At 41.9% G+C, this 22,017-nt stretch overlaps 1 long non-coding RNA gene across 1 annotated transcript; it reads right to left on the reverse strand.

The window, feature by feature from the left end:
* Positions 1 to 3,120: 3,120 nt before the first annotated feature.
* On the reverse strand, positions 3,121 to 18,436 carry LOC144935791 (uncharacterized). Its single transcript, XR_013637349.1, has 4 exons — positions 18,400 to 18,436; positions 16,081 to 16,125; positions 11,577 to 11,609; positions 3,121 to 3,186 (listed from the first exon to the last, which is right to left on the reverse strand). It is a non-coding gene; the product is annotated as an uncharacterized LOC144935791 (long non-coding RNA).
* Between the last annotated feature and the right edge of the window lie 3,581 nt (positions 18,437 to 22,017).

Consider the following 22,017-nt stretch of genomic DNA (forward strand, 5'->3'; position numbering starts at 1 on the left):
AGGTTTCGTGACTGCAAGGATTCATATTCTTAGGTTTTTTCGGTAAAGTCACGTAGGTAAAAAAATTAAAATTCAAATTAATAAAAGTAAAATAAAAATAAAAATCACGACGTTTCGGAGGCAACACAAGCTTCCGTCTTCAGGTGGAACCGTCACAGCCCGACAGCTGTATCAAGTAAATGAGAGATTACAAGAGATACCACTCCGTATATATAATGGTTGAGGGGGGGGGGCCAGGAACGGCTCACTTTTCATTATTATGGTAAGGTGCGGCTTGAGACTACGAATAGACTACATAACAAATTACTAAGCCTTTATTATGGAGAGGTGCGGTTTGTGACTACGCCTAGCCTACATACCAAAATGCTGCAAATGAGACCCAGCCTCTGCCATGTAGATGGTAATAGACTACGTAACAAATGACTGAGCCTTTATTATGGAGAGGTTCGGTTTGTGACTAAGCCTAGCCTACATAAAAAAATGCTGTAAATGAGACCGAGCCTCTGCCATGTAGATGGTAAAAGCACAAAAGCAGGTCAGGAAAAAACAGCCTCCTGCTATGTTGTTTGGTGGGTAAAACTTATAGCAGGAAACCAGTGTGTGAAAAAAGAAGCTAAACCTGGTAAAACAAAACTGGCTGTCTATCAGTAACCTGTAATAGTTGTCTGTCAAATAAGATGGTCCAAATAAGTGTAGTTAAATCTTTTTTGCATGGTTAATCACATCTTTCCAATGATTACTCAGTTTGTAACCATCATCACGGTTGAAATTATGTTTGTGTTTGTATATTTGTATGGCTTCGTGTACAAACCTTTGGTGGTAGCCAGGAGGTTTGCAGAGCACCTTGGTCTCGGAAAAGACAATTTCATGAGAGCCCACAGAGTTGTAGCAATGATCGGCAACGGCCGAAGAAAAGTGAACTATTCCTGGCCCCCCCCCCCCCTCAACCATTATATATACGGAGTGGTATCTATTGTAATCTCTCATTTACTTGATACAGCTGTCGGGCTGTGACGGTTCCACCTGAAGACGGAGGCTTGTGTTGCCTCCGAAACGTCGTGATTTTTTATTTTTATTTGACTTTTATTAATTTTAATTTTAATTTTTTTACCTACGTGACTTTACCAAAAAAAACTAAGAATATCTTATTGATGAGTTATTCTGGGGGAAAAAACTTGCCAAACTACTAAATATATCCAGTAACTCAAGGACAAAAATTAACTTTTTTTACCAATGAAGTCTTTTTCAATTCAACTTCAGGCCAACTCAATGTGATTTGAGTTGCCTATCCATGGAAACCCAATGTAATGAAGCCAACACAATTCAGGATAGACAAGTCATCAGAAAGAAGTCCCATTTGCTCACCTTTAAGCCCAGAGCCACCTGGTTCACCAGGTGTCCCTGAGTATCCAGGCCTTCCCATATCACCAGGTAAGCCAGACAGGCCACGGAAGCCCTTAGTGCCGGGGGGACCAGGGGGCCCGGGTAACCCACGTGACGCCACACAAGGCTCACAGGGCTTCATGATGCTCCGCAGCAACCCAGCCAGGTGATCTGATCCACACAAAATTCATGAACAGGTGGACAACAGTGGCTCATAGTTGCTATCACCCAATTTACCATATGTGTCAAGTATAGCTGTCTGCTGTGTTTTTGAGTAATACCACATGCTAATCGACATGACATGCAAGCAATTCAATCACGTCTGAGACAACGTGCGGTGAAAACCCGAACGCACATCAAAGCGATCGCCAGCACAACTGCGAAAACAAACGAAGTAGTATATTATGTCGAGGATTGAAACAGGAGTCAATTATATGCCATCATTTTTAAAGGTCAACCTGGCGTAGGTCTCACCAGGAATGTATGTATGTTCAACTTCTTTCGTACCGTACGTAGCTAACCATGCTAATTGGAGGTTCAGGAAAGGACAACCAACTAAAAACAGCAGTTCTACATAAGTGCGATTTCAAGCTCGATTTAAAAGTGTATCGCTCCAGTAGCTTTCTAATAAGCTCCAGTGACTTCCTAATAATAACCACTTATTAATTTTTAAAAAACGTCCGTGAAAAAATGTATACTTTTTTATTTTTGTTGAATTAACGATTAAAAGAAAAATATTAATAAATAATAAGACTGTCAATATATAAAAGGTAAGGGTGCAGCCCTGCAATTATCTGCAGTTTTAAAGAAATTAGTTTTCAATCTAGTTTTAAAAGTGCATAGCGCTAGTAGCCTCCTAATATGGGAATGCAGAGCATGTGAATAATAAACTTTTTTTTATCTTGGAGTGTTTTTTTGAGGTCACACTTGACTTGCTCAGAAACATAAACGGGTCCCTTGGCTGTAATGATGTATGTGTACAATTGTATTCAGGTACACCGCAAAACTTCTCTGCCTAATATTTCTACGGGCTAATGTTTCGGCAACACAAGGCAAAGTGCTTGGTTGGCACATAGTGCACTGTTATTGTTTTTGTAAACTGGATTAATTCAAGCATATATCATTAGAGTTAGCAATACAGCACTTTACAGTAATTCATCCTACTTGACTGGACAAACATCACCTAGCTGCTAGGTTGTATCATCCTTATCTCTAAATCTGGCACCAGCCAAGAAGTTCAACATACATACATTCAAGTGAACCCTGATCCCTCAAGCACAAGCAACACCAAAGCATTCTTCTGGAAGTTCTCTTACCTTGGATGACGTCGTTGCAAAGCTTCCGTACATAATTATCTGTAAGTGGACGTCCCTGAAAAAAAAGTGTTTTTCTTGTGTGTTAATACAATGTGCTAGCATGTGGTGGGAATGACGAGATCATTTAAGGTTGTATCGTTCATTTGCTTTATATTTTAAGTTCGCGTGTACGTTATTTACACGTTCGCAGTCTATTTATTTTTCCAAACTGTTGCCACATTATACAGAAAAAAACGAAAAGTACCATTTATAACACGGACATACTCGGTTAATGGTTCAATTTTTTTTTTTCATATACGGGTAGCATAGTAACAAACATGAAATCTCCCGCGGAACTCACCGGCCTGCCATGGCGACCTGGATATCCTGGGAGGCCTTTGCCCCCTGTACTGCCAGAGATGCCGGATGGTCCCAAATTACCCACGGGGCCTGGGTCCCCTTTATGTCCATGCAGACCCCTCTCCCCTGGCAGCCCAGGCTCTCCTCTCTGGAAAACGCACACACACACGTCAAGTCCAACGCACACAAGACAAATACGAATAGGTTTTACCAGAAAGGGTAAAAACCTATTCTTATTTGTCATACTCTGATACTCGCAACAACAGCAAAGGTCCCATGATATAACTGGTCAACGCGAGCTATAATTGCTCTGATACGTGTGGCATTGTCTTTGTACCGTTCACTTTTTGGCGTTCTCTGGTCTGACACTGATGAGACAAGGCCATGAAGAAGACTGTCTCTGGTGTAGGCCAATGAGTTTCAAAGACAATGCAAATATTATCAGAGCACGTTTGTTTTGCACCAGTACGTGTGCATGTTTTGCCAAAGTACGTGTGGGTAATGCAGACTTGATTCCTTGCAAAAAAAGTGTTTGAACATCTGAACACCTGTTTATTGCCTGAAAGGGTAAAACCTATTCTTATATTTCATACACACAAAACAATCTTTCCATATTTTTTTTTTTACCTCAGATTATAGAGCAGAGATGAGGAACCTTTGCCTTACTGAGAGCAGGATAGGGCTTTCAAATACCTTGTGTGGGTCACACAATAGTTGACATTACATTTTGATCATGCTAGGGCTGCATGGATTCACTGTGAGCATGGTAACATTATAAACAATGAAGCCAAGTCGAAAATATTTCCCTCTCGTACCAGATAAGCGCGGCTAAGGTGCTTGTAGTGATGGATTAATATCAGTTGTGGGCCTTTTCGAAATGGTAGGTTTCACATCGCGAGTGTAACGTTCTTACACGCCCCTACTGGACATCTGCGAGAAAGAGCTTGATAGCTTATCGGATTCTAATTCTGATGGGCTGTATGAAAGTAAGATTTGGGCCCTAAGTTCCCCTGCTGTATGGGGCAAGTGCGAGCACCTATGAAGGCCCACGTGGCACACACAAGAGGGTGGCGTGACCATCACCATGCTTGGCCAACTTTGTCTGCCCAATGGATATGTTGACACACCGGGAAAGGTACGCATCATTCAATGCCGAGTCGACTGGTGAATGCGCACCCACAGATGCAGATATAATTTGCGGCCGATGTCCACAGTTGTGAATCGAATCCAGATCATCAGGATCGTAGCAAAGTGAATGACCCAATTCAGTAACGCTCCACGGACACACAGACGCATCATATAACCCCCATATAGCCGTTTAGACTGTTCGGGCAAGTGCTGTTAGCAAACACTTAATAAAGCCAGCATGAGAGGTGTGTGTGTGGTCAGCATCATGTCTGGCCAAATTTGTCTTTCCAGCGTTTGTCTTTACACACTTTAAAGAAGCTTCGACCTAAGATTACATTTGCCACTTATGTTTACGGTCTGCAATTTAAACCGTATTCCTGGGTTCTTAGCGCAGCGCCTGATCCACTGCAGCTACGCATCCACACACAGACGAAAAAGCTCTCTGATAGAGCCCACCAGACGATGAACTTGTGAGTGTCAAGTCCGGCACATAAACTGTCGGGCGGTGTAGGCCGTGGGCGGTGAGGGGACAGTTGGGCTATGACTTAGCTCTGCATTGTTTTGATTAGGTTTTACAACTCTGTGGACACTTAGGTGTACTTGCTGTGTGATGTCCAGCCGATTTGAACTGCAAGGTTGACAGGAGATGTCAGCATGCCGCGATTAGGCTCATGAACCCATCTGTACGGGGGTTTGAGTGTTTTTCTCCTCCTGTGCGAGGTGGGCTTTCGAATGGGTACTTCAGTTTCCTTGTAAAGACAAAACGATCTTTGAAATTTAATGGGGGGAAAAAAACATCCCAACGCAGGGATGTGTCCCGCAAAAAGTTGCGGCTCATTGAAAATTTGTTACGGATATATGTATTACATTAGTAGTAGTATTGAAATTGGCACTGTAATTTGCCCGCAGAATTCCAAATATGTTTACAGGTCACAACACACACCCGCATAAACAATACAACACGAGTTGGTATTTTATTGTAAGCGGTACAAATACTGCAGTACCAAAGAAAAGGACACCATAACTAAATTACATACATTTTCTTTCCAATCATAAAACTGAAACGACTTCCTACATGTCCACGCACATGATTTATGTGTGCTTCCAAACGTAGATATGGTATATAAACATTTGCATCATGCGTACAGACACGTTGATGCACTCGACAGTGGCACTGAAGATACATGTGCTTTCATCGTTTTTTTTGCAATAGTCAAGAGTGCCTAAGTGCTTCCAGGCCAAATGAAGTCCCTGTATATCCATATAATTGCATATAATTTACGTACACGTGACAAACCTTGCTTATGCGACAAACCTGACGAATTGGCTGTGTCGGGTGGTGGGGCGTTTTCATGACGCATTTATATTTACGCGATCTATCGAAGATAATGTACATATAATAAATAATACACAGCCATTCACCAATCCACAGCTGGATGAAAGCCTCTCCACCACACCGTTTGGTCAAGGGGGATGTTTACCAGACTTTACCACGCTGGTATACGTGCAGGTTTGGTAAAGCAGGTGCCCAGAACCCGTTCAGATATCGCTCACCACTGGAATTAATTGCGGCCGGGCAGGAATTGAACTCAGGTCGCCGAGCTCACAACGCATTTCCTCGTCCACTACGCCACCGTTTGACCTAATATTAATCCACGCTTAAGTGAATTTAAACAGGTTATATCCCAAACACCACGACACGTGTGGCTTTTGGGTGCTATGAAGACATTGAATAAAATACACAGGTTTGAACAAACAAAGTGGGGGGGGGGGGGGGTACAGAGTGATACTGATTACGTGGCAAAATACAGTGATTGTTAGATTGTGATATCCTCCTCGTGGAATAAATTCACCCATTGTGCAAAGAGATCAATTTGCTAGGGCGCAGATGTAATTGGCAAGCAGTGATGCAAATCTTTATTTGACTGGATACTAAATTGCAGATATATAACCAATTACGTTTTTTTGGTTGGAACTGCGGATGTAATTATAAAACGTAATTAAATGTATCTAAAAATAGAGCCCTCGCCGAGAGGGTGAAGCAATGAGGCATGCTCAAATGGAACAAATCCCTCGGTAGATGTGGGACTAAGATGAAGAGCCACGAACAACAGCTACACAGCACACAACTTGGGGCGCTATTCCCACTGACACGCTTCCTCCACTAGGCGGCAGTGTGATGCTGCTGTCCCAAGCAAAATGACAGCCGAGAAACAAAATAATGCGCGAGACCGGCCCTTGGCAGAGGTGCAGGCGAGAACAAGGGGAACAAAAAGGTCGCCACGTTGGTCTTTAGCACTGCCTCGTGCTCTGTACAGCCTGTTTGTCAATCCAGTGCTGGAAGAAGGCTGTGTAAGACACCAAGGATAAATCTAGATTTAAAGTTTTCGCGACTGCAGGGATCCATACTCTTTGGTTCTTTCGGTAAAGTCACGTAGGTATAAAATAAAATAAATTAAATCACGACGTTTCGGGCGCAACACAAGCGTTCGTCATCAGGTGGGACAACCGCGGCAGGAAACAATTGCTGAAGTGGGCGAAAGGGCTGCTGCAACAATAGGCTATATAGGTAAAATGAGGGACGCTTGTGTTGCGCCCGAAACGTCGTGATTTAATTTATTTTATTTTATACCTACGTGACTACCGAAAGAACCAAAGAGTAAAGACACCAAGGAGTTTTTTTTATGATTATTTATTATTATTTATTTGTTGTTATTTAATTGATTAGCAAATACTAATTGTTATTTATTTATTTATTGCTTATTCTTATTTATTATTTATTTAAAGGGCGCCACGGTGGTGTGACATGATCTTCCTCGCCTGGTATACAGGAGGCCGGGGATTCTATCCCGACGCTGACGCGTGTATATTTGAAGTTTGCGTGTTCTCTCTGTGGTCCCGTGGATATTTATTTTTCCTCCGGCTCCTCCAGTTTTTACCCTCCACATTTAGAAACATGCGTTGAGATAATTTTTCTGCTTTGCATTTCCACATGATAGGCCACTTTGTTGAGTTATCATTTGTGGCAAGGTCGCTTCTGAAAAATAAGCTCATATGTCAGTGGGCTTTACCTGGTAAGATAAAAAAATAGTTTCGTTTTATTTGCATATTTTAAGTGATTTGTTTACTTTTCCAATACTTTGCACTCCGATCGTGTTTTTTTGTTGTTGTAACGCTCTAACCCGTCTCTACTGGATGTCTGTGAAAAAGAGCTTCATTGCTCATCAGACTCCTCCAGTATAAATACATATTTTTAATTGTGATAATTTTACCATACTTTACCAAGCGAGTATGTTTGTAATATGAGGATGCACCCGCGGGTAACTGGGCGGCGATGGTTATAGGCTCTGCCGGGTTCAGCCCGCAGCCAATGGGACGTCGAGCCAAGGGCGTAGCCCTGGGGCTGTATAGCAACATCTAGAAGGTTCCAGGGGAGAGGCTTATGATTGGCTGCGTGGCATCACGTGAGCCAGGTGATATAAGGGGTGGAGAGAGACAGTTCGTGGTCAGTGTGAAGAGCTTGGAGGAGAGACCACGTCTTGTGCCTCCGGCACGCCAGCGTCCACGTGGCAGACCGGAGGCTGTCTCCCGAACGCCGTTAGCCAGCGGTGTGGGGGAGCGAGGAAAGCGAGCGAATGCCACGCTCGAGAGGGAGTAACGGAAGTGACGGGAAAAAGGAACCCATATGTGTGAGAGATAGAGAAAGCTGTGTAAAGGAAGAACGAATAAAGACAAGACAAGAGAATACGATATCGTCCGGAGTGGGTTTATTACATGTGTTGAGTAGTTCCGACGGACATACCCGTAGACGGAGGTAAGTTAAGGGCTTTCGCCAGGGTTTATTAAAGCTGTTACAATAATACACAGGGTACACAACTCCCAGGGGCTAGGGGTCCTACTCTGAGTCCGGGTCTCTGCCGGCTAGCTCCGGTCTCTCTCTCTCGTGTCGGATCGTGGACTCTGCCGACTCCACCGACCGGAGAGAGAAGCACCTCTACGACTACCACCGGCTTCTCCCCAGACTCCCTACTTGATCCCTCTCTCTACCCCTGGTTCCCTCTTCACCCTGCTTACTCTACCCGTTCCCACAGTGACCCCGCTTACATCACGGGGCATCCCTTAAGTACCCTAGGAGACGTGACGTCATGTGCACTGTCCAGCGCGCGTGACCCCACGTCCCGTGACGTCATCGCACTGGACAGCGCACACGACGCCACTACTCTCCTCTACTCCTCTACACATGTTTAACACGTAGTAGGCTTTCGCGACCAATATTATCCATAATAGAGGTTTTTTTGGATTAGACCGCGAAAATATGAATGTAGTTTTGTTTGTCATGTAAACGAAAATCTGCCAATTCGTTACTAGTTCAGCACACCAGTGTGTTAGAGAGTAAACCCACAACATTTACAATTTTACAATTGTAAGTAATTCTAAATGTTGTGGCTTTATTCTCCAATACACCGGTGTGCTAAACTAGTAATTAATTGGTATGTTTGGTTAACGTGACAAACCTTAATAATTGGCTATGTCGGGTGGTAAGGGGGTTTAACAACACATTTATGTTTACGCGATCTAACCCAAAAAAAACCTTTATTATGATTTACTCGAATATGTTTTCGCTTTGACCAGAGGAACACACACGTGAACATATTTGCCCAAAGAAAGGGCCCCCCGTTGTCTGATAAATGTGTGGAGCTTTTGATTGATTCATGATTGATGTGCTAATGTAGTGTACAAAACTGTTAGTGTGCATTTCGTGATGGCATAAACATTTCTCGTAAAAAGAAATCTAATTTCACAAAGCTAAATTGATGGAGATTATACAAAGTAAAAAAGTGGTCCAAACCATGCACAGTATATGGACTGTTTGTAATTGCTGATCTACACACACAAGTTGGCCAAAACACTTCAGATGCTTTATTGCGATAATTCATACTGCCAACATAAAACGTACTGTGACGTAAAACGTGGATTTACGTTTAAGGATACTTTCTTTAAAATCAATAGAGATCCTACCAACCGCCTGGTAACGAAAACCAACAATATCATCACTGATTCGACATCTTCAATTGAACCAACCAATCGGCTCTCTCTAAAATCCTCTGCTGCTCGACCATCCAGATTTTATGGCTTACCAAACATCCATAAAGAAGGTACACCACTACGTCCTATCGTCTCCACTATTGACTCACCCACCTACAAACTGGCACGATCTCTGTTTGAGACCTTGCTACCAATCACTGGAAAGACCATCTCAGCTGTACTTAATTCAGCTCACTTGGTATCTCTAATTAAAGACATCTCACTATCTCCAGGTCAGCTTCGATGTAGTTTCTTTGTTTACCAAAGTTCCTGTGCCTGACATCATTGCAATCATTGAAGATTTGTCCAACAAGGACTGAATGCTGATGTACCGGCCCTGGTGAGACACTGCCTCACCAACATTTACTTCACCTGGAATGGAACATTCTACAAACAAGTTGACGGTACCCCAAATGGGTGCTCCCTTATCTCCAGTGGTAGCCAATGTTTTCATATAAATTTTTGAGACAGATGCCATCCAGACATCCATCCTACGTCCTTCCTTATGGAAGAGATACGTAGATGACACGTTCGTCATCTGGCCACATGGCCTGCCAGCTCTGAACCAATTCTTCAACCACATCAATTCCATACACCCAGCCATCAAATTCATCATGGGATTAGAAAAGGATGGCAAGTTACCATTCTCGAATGTTTTCCTCGAAAAGAGACTAGATGGCTCATTGCGACACTGTCTACAGGACAGTTACCCACACGGATGGGAGAGAACCACCTGAGGACCCAATCAAAACCATCACCTTGCTATCATGAGCAAATCATGAGCAAACACAAGATTGAGGTCCGATTCAACACAGTACGTAAAAATCGTGATCTGATCCCATCTGTGAAGGATGTGATCCCTGACATGCAATACCCCGGCGTCTACAAACTAAGCTGTGTCTGCGGCAGTAGTTACATTGGGGAAACTAAGCGACATGTCTCAGACCGTGTTCGCGAACACAAGGCAGATCTGAGACACGGTAGGACCAACACCTCTGCCGTGGTTGATCATTGTTTTAATGATGTGAGCACACATGAAATGTATTAATCCAAGACATAGGTACTATGAAAACCCACTGCCTATCAACAAAGATTTGTTCATGAAGCCATCCAGATATATAAATACAGACACAATTTCAACCGAGAAGATGGGTACAAACTGAGCAATCATTGGAAGGACGTTATTAACGAGGTAAAGTCATAAATGGCTGTGATGCATCCATCCTACCTGCCTATGTTAGCAGTTATTTCCGACTCTCTGAGTTACATTAACTTGTTAAATGTCTTTACATTAACAGGCTAAATGTCTCACTAACATAGCTGCTCCCCTTTCCCTCGATGCGGCGGTGGCGCTCGTTGTTTAATAGGCTGAATGTCTCTCATTAACACAGCCGCTGCTGCGGAAGCCGTCTCACATTGCCATGCTAATCTCCCATCTCGAGCATACAATGGCTTATTCAGCACCGTAGCCATGGGGTTACATTAACAGATTGACATGCTAATCTCTAGCAACACAATAGCCTGGGTATACCTAGCTCTGCGATCTTAAATTTACTTGCAAATTTCATCTCTAGCCCCGCCCACTTACCCTTGGGTTGTACCCATCTCGAACCTTTATAACCTTAGGCTGCAGTAGCTCTCTCGCTACATTTCTTCCTGCCTCAGCAGTCCGTCTGCTGTATTTTTCACCTGAAGACGATTGTTTGTGTTGCGATCGAAACGTCGTGATTTTGTATTATTATCATTTTCTATCTACGTGACTTTACCGAAAGACCCAACAAGTATGAATTCCTGCAGTCACGAAAGCTTTAAGTCAAGATTTATTTAATAAGATACAAGAGCAATCATCATGTATCTTTAGAACTGCATTTGTTGTAGTTTACACCCATTTTTACCCTTACTGTGTTATCGATGTTTTGCGATGACATGAATATTCCATTCGCAACTCCACGGGGGAAGTGTAACCCCCCTTCCACCCCCCCCCCCCACATATCCCCCCCATGTTAGGGAATGCTGAAGCTGCCTGCCTGGATTCAAACCCCGCCTCTCAGCTCATGGTTCTGACCCTTTGCGCCACGTGACCCTGAGCCTCTGAGCCAAATGACCAAATATTGAATAATACAGATGTCATACAATTTGTCGTCTATTAAATGATAAACAGTTTTTGATACACACATGCATGTAGGTATATGCGTGCCTACAAGTATTAAATGGGAAGAGCATATCTTCCAGTTTGACTGCTCTTCGTGGCTTTTGACACAGGCTTCCACGAAACTTGGCACAAGAGCACCACCTCGTATTGGCATCAATGCCCATATGTCTCACCTCTCCCTTGGGTCCTGTAGGTCCACTGTCTCCCTGGGAAAACAAATGCAGTCTTAAAAAAAAAATCAATGAAATCTCAGATTTATTTGAACATGAAAAGGGTCCATTGAGATATAAAAAAAGTGCTTTGCAAGAACAACATAGTCAACATGGTATTGCAGAGATGCCAGCAACTAAATTTGGATTAACTGTTTTAAAAACAAACATGTGAGGATAATTAAATAATTACCTTGAAAACAGAAGAAAACCTAGGTGCGTATACATGCACTTCATGAATTCCTCACACTTATTTTACTGTATGCATAATTTGTGATATCAATGTGAGGTGTTTATAGCAGCACTGTAACAATTTGCTTCAGTCACAATTCAATTCATTTTCATGATTCGGGATTGCAACTCAAATATCAATTCGTTACGTAATATCTTGAACAAAAAAACATCGATTCTTAGGCATGCAATTTGTTGCAGGTATTGTAAGCTGAAGAATAGATATTCGTCTATTAATCTGAGCATCGGTCCAATGTTCCTTCCGTTTCTTTAGGTAGAAAAATGCTTGTTGTTGCGGTGTATTACGTTTTTGTATGTATTTATGTAAGTTTAACTCGCACCGCACGTAGCCAACCGTGCTAATCGGGAGGTCCGGCGCAAGTACAACTGAAAACAAAAAGCAGTTGTAAAGAAATTAGATTTTAAGCAAGATTTACAGGTTGCCGGTCCCTGCCCATGGTAAATTGGACTCACATGGTAAATTGGACTTCGGTGGTAAATTTGACTCCCATGGTGGACTGGACTTTCGTGGTAAACTGGACTCCCATGTTAAACTGGACTTCCATGGTAAACTGGACTTCTGTGGTAAATTTGACTCCCATGGTGAACTGGACTTCCATGGTAAACTGGACTCCCATGGCCAGGACTTCGGCAACCAAAATAACAAGAGACATTTTTTCAATTCGGTAAAAAAAACAACTTCATATTTAAAGAGTCGCAATGCAGCCCTTCAAGAGCCGCATGCGGTTCCGAAGGCGCGGGGTTGCCGACCCGTGGGCTCGACGTATTGGAAGAAGTAGCAGGACCCACACACAGCCTACAGGACTACCCATTCATACTGCTGAGTGGGACAGCAAAATGAGAGAGGGTGTGGAATCGAAGAAACTTGCAACGTTGTTGCAACATCCCTGCCAGGAGGTCAAACCTGCAACCTCTGAATCTTAAAATTTAGTCTGCGAACCATTTCATGATAGCAGAATCTTGCCCGCCATTGTATAAATGAAATACAAACACATATTCTACAGCTTAAAAGCAAAAATATTAATCGGTAGAAAAATACATTGACATATTTTTTTAATCAAATGTGCATTAATAAAAGATGCTTGGAGGGAAGTTGCAAACGTGTGCCCGCAAATAACTTTTTAAATGAGGGAAACTGGGCCCCACGAGCAGTGAGAAAGGGCTGCCCAAAAAAGCTTCTAGGTAACAGCTGCATGTTTGCGAGGCATGCTATGATTTATGAATTACCTATGAATATTTAAACCCTTCTGAGTTCACCGATAAAATATTGCTGCAAAATACATGCAAAATCAGCAGTAGTGAAGGTAGTAGTGAAATCAAATTTAGAATCGAATCTAATTATGCAAAACATGCATACACCTCTAGCAGCGCATCTCACCAAAAAAAGTTATACTCTTCTAGAAAGTTGGGGAAGTATAATTGTTTAATGTTATTAACAATGAAGTGTCCCCACCTCGCAAAATCAAACAATGGCACAACTTGCTAAAATGTCTCTGAGTAGACGAGGCTCAGTGATGACTATGTCCGAAGAATAACACAGCGCCACTAAGATGCTGGATTTCAATTCAGGAAGCTGCACGAGATTACTTTGAGATTCTAAAGCGTGGAATGTTCATTGTCTCAGACAGTTCACCAAAAAAACAACTCAAGCAACTTAAAGTTGCCTTTGTGCTGATCGTTTCCTGACTACTTTCTGAGCACGGCATTTCTACTATCCATCATGTATAAATTCAATTTTTATTTATAGAGCACTTAAATACATAAGCAACTCAAAGCGCCTCATATCACATCTTGTTTCAACCATTCCAATTCCCTGCTGCAGTCTTGCCAAGGGCACCCCAGTGCCAGATGTACCTCTGTAGAAACAATGTGCAAAAGCAGCACCTGTCTGCAAATGTTGCAACATGGTTTTCCCCAATTTTAGTATGTGGGAGGAGTTTTAAATATTTCGCAAATTTGTACCATGATGCCATGTATATCAAATTCCTAATGTGCAGCACATGATTTACAGAGAATGAAGGAGTATCGTAGGGTGTTGATTAAGAGTGGCCTTTTGAAGACATTTTACATGCAGCTCTATTCACAGATTTCTTCTCATGGCTCGTATAGTACAATTGGAATATAATTTGTCTCAAAACGAGGAAAAAATCTAATTTGAAGGGGCATTCTTGATTTATATTTATTCGGCACGTAAAACACGCATAATTCCAGACGAATGATTATGTTAATATCCATGGTGCAGGTGCAGTGTAGTAGAACGACACTACTGTATTGGCTCGGTATGGGGGCTGTAGGCAGGTGTCACGGGGGTCGTGTCGGGCCGTGACACTCTGCGTGAACCCAACAGGACACGTGACCGGATAAAGGGGGGCCAGGGGCCCCAGGGGGGTCACGTGGTTGGGGTTCGGGCCTTCCCGAAGGATCGGGAAGGGGGGCGTGGCCTGGGGCAGAGCCGGCCACGCCGGAGTGGTTATAAGTGGGGTGTGGACGGAGAGTGGGGCTGTTCTGGGCTGTTTTGCTGGGTCATCTCTGGGATGAAGCTGTCCGATCTCCGCTAGTGGACCAGGCAGCGTGTTGGGCTGTCCTGGTCCAGTGATGTAGTACCCCCGTGGGTTAGCTAAGTTAGCAAAAGCTGGCTACCACCTCAAGTCGTGATGTTAAGTGTTACCTGTGGTGTTAGCTAATAAATAGTGTTGCCTCCAAAGTCCAGTGTGCGCCTGAATTTAACCCAATACACAAGTATTATGTTGTGTGCACGAGAATAGATCATTTAAAACGTATTCTAATTAAATGCGAGTATATGCTGATGTGTATATTCTCGCAGTGTGAACAGTTCTTTACAAATGTGACAGAAAAATGAGGTAATGAGAAGAGCGCCCAAGCACAGCTAAGACAGAATTGATTCTGAAATGGAGTAGCAAACCTGAATCGTGTGAATCGATCAAATGGATTGGCAATTAATCACTGCCATGCGTAATATTTACATATTAACTTTAGACAATTTAGCCCCTTCGATGACGTCACTAAATATACCATCTATTCTTCACAACAGTGAGCGTTACAACACTTTGACGGCCTAGCGCTCTAGAGGGAACAAAAATATATACGGGGATTACTGGATAATGTTTAGCACTGCAGCTGAGTGTCACCTTTACGTTGTCAATATACGATAACTCAGCAAATCCAGAATACTTGGTGGCCTCTGGCTGGCTGACTTCATGTTTGGGAAAATAGCCTACGACCAGTGCAAGTCCCTCAGCTTATTTAACAAATCATTAGTGCAGGCTTATGAACAGCAGGTGTCAAGGTTTGTGTACTGTCAATTCAATGTTTTTTTTTTTATATCAACATGGCTGGATTACTGCATGCCACATTCTAAAGTTCCATTTACTTTGGAATACTTTACAAGGCAAAGGTGCAGCCCTGCAATTGCCTTGCAAGGTCTCCACAAGAGGGAGCTCGAGAGGGCCCCTCCATCGTATATTTGGCCTCCTATTCCAGGTAAGGTCCACTGAGCTATATCGCTCTTTTTCAGAACCAACCTGGCCACAAATGATAGCTCAACGAAGTGGCTTACCACATGGAAATGTATAGCAGCCAAATACTCTCAACGCGTGTTTCTCAACTGCTGGGTGGACCGAGGAGGAGGGATTTAAGAATGGTGCACTGAAATTTCAACTGCTGTGCCAGGAGATTAAACCCGTGACCAGGGGAGTGCAATTCGAAGAATGTGCTAACTATTACACCATGGCAGCTTCTATTCGAGTCGAATGCAGTCCCTTCACAAATGAGCTGATATAAAACAACATTTTGGTTCCCTTATTAAACAAATCTTTGCCTGTGGAAGGATTTAATTGAGGAATGTCCGTCTCATCCATCAACATAAAGTAATAACAATTGTGGTACATTAGATTTAAAAAATATATTGGGAATAAATCGGTAAAGGATTAGGTTGAAGAAAATAAATGAAAGGTATTTATATCATCATAGGCAAAATGGAGTATTATCTTTTACATCTTTTAGGGAATATATTAAGTAATTTTTTAGGAATAAAAATACAATTATACATTTAAAATAAATAATTAATAACCCCTGATTTGTTGCTTGACCGTTTGGGATGGCATGGGGATGGGGATGAGGGGGGATGAGGGGGGGTGCCTTCATCCAGCAGTGGATTGTTCACGTCTGAAGATGATAATAACATAAATCACCTCACCTTGTCTCCTGACAATCCGTATGACCCTTGGATGCCTCTGTCTCCCTGAGGCGAAAATGCAAAATATTCGTGGCAATGAAATGGCTCAGCAATGATTGATACACAGAATGTACATGACAAACACACGCTCCAAACTCGTATTGGTCTGAAAGCACTATTCTGCAGCGAATAACAGACTGGATAATGATGGGCACGGTTTTGTGATACACTGCATTTCTACAGAGGACAACTTTTGCATTGTAATGCTTTTAACACGAAATTAAATCCGTCCATAACGTGGTCAGGTTGTACTGTGTCATGTTCAGCATGTCTGACATTTCACTGTTGCAAATTTCTTCAAGAACTGTTTGACGTACCTACATCAAAATTATTAATGTTGCTATCATTACTGTATGTTGTACTTCTTTCGCACCATACGTAGCCAACCGTGCTAATCGGAGTGGATTATTATATAATTTTGTAATATATAATTTCAACTCGTAACGTGCACAGTATTTGTTCACTCTCGTGGAGAGGGAGAGAATGACTTACATACGCGAGGAAGCTCAGGCAAGCAGGGAAGCAGCCACACAATAAGCCGGCACTAACAATTGCCCATGCTCTGAGGTCCTCTATATATTAAGATGTTATTGACAAAGTCATGAGCATTTACATGTGGAAGGAAACTGGAGCACCCGAAAAAACACACACGTGTGAAGAGGAAACACTATCCCATACAGACGGAACTGACCAGTTAAATCAATTGTTTTTTTAGGTTTTTCATTTAGAGGATATCTTGGTTAACTTACTTTTGGGTCACTATATATTCTATCATTTGATATGTATGATATTGGTTTCAGTGTATGGTTAGCATAAGTCCTAAAACTATTTAAACAAATGTCACCCTAATGGCTTCATGACAAAATCACCTTCGTGGCTACAGGTGACATACACAGACATTATTGATGTTGCTTAAGTAAAATGATGCATGCCTGCCTAAAGCCATACCAACAACAACCTTGTAAAAGACAGATGTTTGTATGTTCCCCTAATGGTATCCGGAGGAGCACTAGACTGATGCTGATAGCTACTGCAAACTTTCTAGCCCTGAGCAGTTGCAATTTCGAGTGCCTTTCATCCATAACAATTTTAGGGAAACTTATTTTGAGCAAATTACGTTTCATATAACTGGTCAATCATCACTACTTGTATATTCGCTGCATCCCATGCAAGTTTTTGGCTGTGTAATGAAAAATTAATTAAATATGAACGGAATTACTGTAATTCGATTTCTGAGGTTCTTAAACAAGGCTCTGCAGCTGCTGTGAATTTTGTAAAAGTAATATGTTGGTCACGATTCCTACAAAATGTAAATATGTTTTCAAATGATAAAATAAAACCGATAATACATGCTTTAACATTGCAATTCTTCTGTTTATGCATAGGATATATAATATTTTGAGATATAAAAAAATATCTGCCAAGTTTGTTTTATACCCTCTCAAATGCTGGGCTGGAACGTTATTGCCATAATGTTATGTATTATCATTGCCTATCATGTATTATCATTGCCTATCATGCATTATCATTGCCTATCGTGCATTATCATTGCCTATCGTGCATTATCATTGCCTATCATGTATTATCATTGCCTATCATGCATTATCATTGCCTATCATGTATTATCATTGCCTATCATGCATTATCATTGCCTATCGTGCATTATCATTGCCTATCGTGCATTATCATTGCTTATAATGTATTATCATTGCCTATCATGCATTATTATTGCCTAACATACAGCTGGAGATATAAACACATAGCTACCTCTTTGTATTATAAACGTTATGCTGTTTTTGCAATGACACATATCCCAACTCGCCGGGGACTGAACTATAGGCAGATATGTAAAAATATCGTATATGTGAAAATCTAAAGGCAATTATCCTTACACCATGTTAAAAATAGGCTAAAGGGGGGAAAAAAGTGCAAACTGTTTTGAATGTTTGACCATGCAACTTTTGATTTTGATCTATAGTTCCTGAAATATACGTAGAAGTAAGAATGTACTACTGCGTTTGAAAAGGTCAGATGTATGTGCAGATAATGACAATTTACACCGTGCACAAATACTGGGCTGGGTCTGGAAGGTTAATTAGTCAGAACAGATGCGTGACGGTTGGGATATATGACGACGTTGCACTGCAAATCCTTTTAGACTGTTGGCACAAGGCATCTTGGCAAACACCATTACGCAAGCAAGCAAACACACACACACACGTTTTCCTGAAAACGCACACGTGGTCGAATAGACGAATAGGCAACAACAATAAAACTTACTTGGTGGCCAGGCAATCCTGCCTCTCCTTTCTCACCCTGAAACAACAAAGTGTAGCCTATTCATCCGATAATACGGGCAGCACTTGGTAAAAAAATATAATCGTGAAGTCATTGTTGAGCTACAATTAAAACTGAAAACTCAAAAATTACGCGACTACGAGACAACCTGCGCAGAATCGTGCAGAAAACTGCGTTTATTTTGGCAGCTTCCCTCGTATGTAAATTACTATTCAACATGTAAAAACTGTGCAATGTTTTGACATTTTATAGAAAACAAATGCTTGGCATTTAAGTGAAAAGTCACTGCTTTTTGGTAGATAATTTTAAAGGCGAGTTGTAATAACTCATAATTGGATTACATTTTTTTTTAAATCGACATTGAATGAACGTCACTTGTGTTCTCTGTGGGGGAAAACATATTTCACCATCACATTCAAAACCAAATAAACTACACGGGGCATTGAAATTAATTCAAAATTGCCCCATGTGCTTTAATGTCATCATCCTTTTTGCAATATCGCACCTTTTGACAGAGGCGACGATGGGATTTTCAGGTTAGTTGTGTTACAATTCTAATATTCCATCCCACAGATATTGAGTTTAGAAAGAGCATGGAGTGAGGGTCGGGAGGTGCGGGAGGGACGTGGATGGGGAGGAAGAAGACACACACACACATGCGTATCTGTGGTCATGGCTTGTTTTGGAATTCTTCGAAATGTGACCAATTTCAACCGCAAGGGCAGGAAAAAGGTTCGTCAATGCATGGAAGCCTAACAACAACAAAATACATCACAGGGCGAGAGCCAATGTGTGGGTTGGGGTATGCTCCTGGTGTTCTTGTTTTGCATTCGCTCTGCATGTCAAAACCTCCCTGTAACGAGCGCCCAATGGGGAGGCTTCAATAAATGATGCTGATTGCCTCATATTTCCAGCCATTGACTGCACTCATTTTGGCAATGTACTTCATCACACATTTAAGTGCGTGGTTCTCTTCGTTTCTTACCAAGCCTACCCTCCTCGCTTGACTTCATTATTTTACAACAAGAAAACATTACAAAAATATATTGCACATCTCATCGTTGAACTGTTCGTGCCATGAAAAATTAAACACACGCTCGGATTTTTCACACACCGTATATATGAATGCTGAATCGGGTAGCCATATGTTTTTTTGTCAAACCGATGCACATATGTTCCTCAGACAATGAACATAATCTGGCCATTTGAATCTTACAAATTAATATTAGGATGTTATCTTTCCATTTTCATTGTACGACAGAACCTTCACATACATATTACATTAAAAGGCAATGATTATGTATAAGCTCAGCTAAAAAGCACACCTTTAGCCGACAAGAATACTGTTTATTTGATGAATAAATGTATTTCATTTGAACACAAATAAATCATTGCTACCACCAGCTTCTTTACTACACAACCTCCTTAAAAGGGGAATTTTTTGTGTGTCTGAAGCTACTGGTGACCTGGCTGAGACGACCGACTCGCTACATTTGAAAACGTGGTTTTAATCACAGGTGGACTGCCCAGAAGTTGAACCCAGGGCCTCATCAGTGCCGGTCCAGTGCTCAGACCCCTGAGCCACTCAGCCACTCCCAATATTCCGCATTCGCCATCAATGATGCCTCGGTTAAACTAAATAAGGATGGTAGACTTCATTTTCGTCACGTGAGAACCAGAGACGAATCTAGAAACTGCCCATGGGATGTGGGCCTGAGATTTAAAAAGAAATTGTTTTTCAATAGGGCCCTAAGTTAATGCAAAAAAAGGACACGAAATGTATATTTTCTTGGTAAATATCGATATACTACCAATTTTATGAGTCTCAGAGGGGAAAGGGGGCATGGGGGGAGTGGTCTTTACCCCTTTCCCCCACGCCTCATTTCTCCCACTCGTGGGAATTGACTGAGAAAACGAGTCCCATTTGCAATGGTGACCTGGATCAACAGGTGACACAAGTGAAGTGCATTGCTGCAGACCGAACGCACGTAGAGCAACAGAGAGAATCAAGAGGGAATGTTAATTTGTACACATCGTCGTTAAACAAGACCGTCAACGCAAACAGAACATATGCAAACAACACAGTTAAGGCCATCTCACAAATGTACCAGCGTTGGAAAACGTAATTCTTTCACAAGGAGAGTGCAAAATTAAACCAGAAGGGGCAGAAATGTGATTAGGAAGAACTGTACGAAACATTTCCAAGCAAATAATCAATGTGTTTTTAGACTTGATAAGAACACCCAATTGTTGCAGGTATATGCAACCTCCTAAATTAATGAGCACTCAGAAACTGGTATTAACCATAAGTACGTAAAATAAGATGTGTGTGGTGTGTCTTTTATTAAAAGGGTTAAAAACTGGAAAAGCAAGCCAGATAAACTTTAAAGCAGCTCTCAATTGGTTGCTGGGAAAACAAACTGAGACCAATGTAGGTCTGTCTGACAACATAGTGGTCAGGTCACCTGATTTACAGCAGAGGTCACTGGTAAACCCACCGATCCTCATACAGAATAAAGTGTAAGGCAGAAGTCAGGCTCAAATCCAATTTCATGCGTGTCTGTTGAACTTATTTCACACCTTATGGAGCCTACCGTGATAATCGGAGGTGCGGGGGAAGGACAATAAACTAAACACAAAAGCAGTCCTCAAGACACTAGTTTTCAATCTATATTTAAAAGTGCGTGGCTCCAGTAGCTTCTTAATATCGGATGGAATAGCATTCCGGACGGCAGCAGAAGCGCATCTGAAAGCGCACAATGCAGTGACCATCTTTGTTCGATGGCTAGCCAAAAGCCGCTACGAGAATGACCGGAGTCTGTGTGATGGTTTATGCTCCTTGACGAGATCAGCAAAGTATTGTGGTTCATGTGTGGCAAATACTTTGTGTGCAATGAATGCGATCTTATAATGTATTCGTTCGACAACCTGAAGCCAATGGAGGTCAGCGAGCCCCGGACGGACAAGGTCGGATCTTGCAGTACCCGTCATGACACGTGCCTAAGCATTTTGTACATGCTGCAGTTAGAACCGTGCTGAGTGAATGTGTAAATCACATCCCTCGTAGTCTAGCATAGGCATGACAGCAAAGACGATAAGCTAATTGCGAATGGGTATTGAAAGACTTTTTTTTATATAAAAAGTGAAACTAACGTGGGTATAATTTATTTCCAAGGCTTTGCATACGTTACTCAAATGTACGTGGAAACTGAGCCAGATTCCCAGACAAGTTGGATGTAAGTGTCGATGGTAGAGCAGCATGCACGTGTTTCGAGAGAAACCGTGGCAAGGGTATGAATCAAGATTACTTAAATATAAAAAAAAACATTTGGCATTACATAAATAATGTCCCGTTTAATATTATTGGAACCAAATTGCAAATTTGATTGGACTTCATCAACAAAAGTGGCAAGCACAGAAAGAATAATACTGTCAGCAAAGTAGATTTTTCAGTGGGTTAGTTTTAAGGCCACTACTAGACAGTCAACCACAAAAAGGAAGGAATGGAAGCACCACAGGGATGCCTTTACCCATTAGTGCAAAGTTACGCTGACAACAGCAAACAGCCGTTTTGAGCTGACGTTTCGTAAATGGAGAAAA

Source organism: Lampetra fluviatilis, chromosome 14, assembly GCF_964198595.1.
Source record: "Lampetra fluviatilis chromosome 14, kcLamFluv1.1, whole genome shotgun sequence".
NCBI lineage: Eukaryota > Metazoa > Chordata > Hyperoartia > Petromyzontiformes > Petromyzontidae > Lampetra > Lampetra fluviatilis.